This window comes from Girardinichthys multiradiatus, chromosome 13, assembly GCF_021462225.1.
Source record: "Girardinichthys multiradiatus isolate DD_20200921_A chromosome 13, DD_fGirMul_XY1, whole genome shotgun sequence".
NCBI lineage: Eukaryota > Metazoa > Chordata > Actinopteri > Cyprinodontiformes > Goodeidae > Girardinichthys > Girardinichthys multiradiatus.
In genome coordinates, this window is record NC_061806.1 from 9701344 (window position 1) to 9704106 (window position 2763).

Sequence of the window (2763 nt, forward strand, 5' to 3'; positions counted from 1 at the left end):
AATCTAAGCTACACAGAAAGAAAAAGTCCCTTTTTGGTTTTTTTAAAGGCGGTTCAAGTCTCTGGTGTTATGGTCTTGGTGAATTATCAACTGGAATACCATTAAAACCATGGGAGGAATATGATGTGGGATAGAAAAATGGTATTTGAGAAGATGAGTTTGTCTCTTCCTAAAACGTTTAAGTGAAAGGAGATTATTTCCAAGCGGGAGCTCTCTGCATTCCAAACTGCACTAAAACACCACTGACTGCATAGTTATAATGAGAGTAGGAGATTAAATCTTTAGAGCCCTATCCCTCTGAGGACTAGAAGAGCTGCCATACATGGAAGATGTGATGTTGGGCAGCAGTGCAGGATCTCCAAAAACAACAGCTCTGTAAAGTATTAAAGGTCTATTTATAGACTTCAAATTCTAATGTGTGAGCTGGTTGTTAAAGTAAGATTGGACTATTATTTGGATTTCCTCTGTTTTCTTTGTAACAGTGTGACATTGTTTCTGGCTCTCCACGTAACTGAGGTCATAAATTGGTAGTTTGAGGCTGTAAACATCCCCGACTGGAAGCTGTCAATCCAAAGAGCTTTCAGTCCGATGTTTGCGGCTGCCGACTGCCTCGTTCCGCACAGGAAAGGCCCAACCAAGTTGCTTATCAGAATCCTTTGGTTGTCACTTTTTTTGTGCCACAACTGTATGTTTTGGTGGTATAGAGCCAACCCTAGCAGTTGTTCAGACTCAGTTCATGTAAACATCCTACACTCAGCTGGAATCAGATGCAGCGGCGGCTGAGAGAAGGTTGTTTACTTGCACTGGCTGAGATTGACACATGGACACGAGGACAGCACGATGCTGGCATTTTCATCAAGGACAAATGGGACAGAATCGTGCTGTGACTGACCAAAACTGAAACACGAGGTTTGTGTGATCACCTGCGTTTATATTTGTATAAAAACAGTTACTCAAGAATTTTAAAAATAGATGTCTAATCTTTTAAAACTTTAATTTAGGGGGTTTAAAAAAATAACCATACTAGAGATGGTTTAAAAAAATACAATGAGGAATGAAGTACTCTTATGATACATTTATGCATGCAAACCCACAAGGTGAACCCAGTGCATGCAATGCTACCTTAGCTGGCGATAAACACAGATGTAGCTTAGAGATTATGCCTGTTACCTTGTTTCCTTTGTGTTTTAGTTGTGCCGCCCTGCTTTCACTCTTGAGGCGAGGCAAAACAAAGGGAACAGTACACTGAGCCGTGCCTAGTTGGTGGAGTCAGTGTTTATGCTGGCCTGTAAACCGATCGAGCCTGCATGCCTTGCACACAGGTCTTCTAAAACACAGCTTTTTTTTTTTGCTTTGGACATTTTTCCAACCGCAAATCTAATTCTAAGTCCCTGAGAAGCAGTCTTAAGAAAACACGTGACTTGTGCTTGTTTTTACCTTCAAGGCAAAGCAAGTTTTGACTTGTAATGTCAGATATTTACTAAAGTCTGCAGTACTATAGTATTAAATGTTTTAAGAAGGAGGAATGGGAGTCTTAATAACCAAAATATACCTTTGCATGTTTGAACTCTGTATTTGCATGATCCTTGTTTGTAAGTACAAGTTCATTAAGACCATTCCTGTTAATTATTTAAAAAATTGTTGGATAAAATCAGGTTTGACTAAATTATTTAAATCTATGCCGTTTTTATCATGAATTATGTGGTTGAGCTTGTCATGTAAAGATTTAAAGCACCCAAGGTTAAAGGGAACAATGAGGTGTTTTTTTCTGCTCCATCAGATTTTCTGTTCCTGCTTTCATGTCAGCCTTTTAAATAGACCTCTATAAATAGAGGCCCTGGTGTGGGTTCAGTCAGAGCAGCCTAATTTCAGGTTTCATACATTAATCAGCTAGATTAGGCTGCTTCAGAAAACTTGGGTCATGTGTGCAATTTATATGCATCTCTGTGCTAATCAACAGTATTGACTGCAGCCTTAGTCGGTGTTAAGGCATCATGTCTCCCACAGCAGCCAATCAACTGTACTACTATTTTATGTAATCATGTCAATAGACTGATGTTGTTTCGTTGACCTTTCAACTGTGTTTTGTAAAGTTTGTGTTTTATGTATGTAGATAATAAAACTGTTTGAACCAATAAAATGGACAGTGGAAAACAAGTAGCTGTTTTTTGTCATTGTAAAAACTAATGAGAAGTTATATACAGGTATTGTTTATACATGAAGACTGACTGCATGTTATTTCTTTAGTCAATACCGTGTGGTCACCACTAGATGTCAGTCTTTACAAGACATTGGTGAGCTGTTTTGGACAGTAAAGCCTGTAATTTACTTACAATAATGTTGCTTGAGGTTTAATTTGATGCCAACATAAAGGATTAAAAAATATATATTTACTGTTTGGCATTCTTAAAAAAATTATGATTTTTTTTAATTTGTAGAAAGTGATGCCTCGGTCATTTTTTACCACTTCTTCCACAGTGGGTCATGGGGAAGCTGGTGCCTATCTCCAGGAGGCAGGGTACACTCATTGCACACTAACTGAAATATTTCAGGTCTTTTATTGTCTTAATACGGATGATTTTGGCATACAGCTCATGAAAACCCAAAATTCCTATCTCACAAAATTAGCATATCATTAAAAGGGTCTCTAAACGAGCTATGAATCTAATCATCTGAATCAACGAGTTAACTCTAAACACCTGCAAAAGATTCCTGAGGTCTTTAAAACTCCCAGCCTGGTCCATCACTCAAAACCCCAATCAT

The 2763-nt window shown here is 38.1% G+C and overlaps 1 long non-coding RNA gene across 1 annotated transcript; it reads left to right on the forward strand.

Annotated features, from left to right (window-relative positions):
* The first annotated feature begins 672 nt into the window (after nucleotides 1–672).
* Nucleotides 673–2157, forward strand: LOC124879541. The gene is made up of 2 exons (XR_007041047.1): nucleotides 673–909; nucleotides 1192–2157. It is a non-coding gene; the product is annotated as an uncharacterized LOC124879541 (long non-coding RNA).
* Nucleotides 2158–2763: the final 606 nt, after the last annotated feature.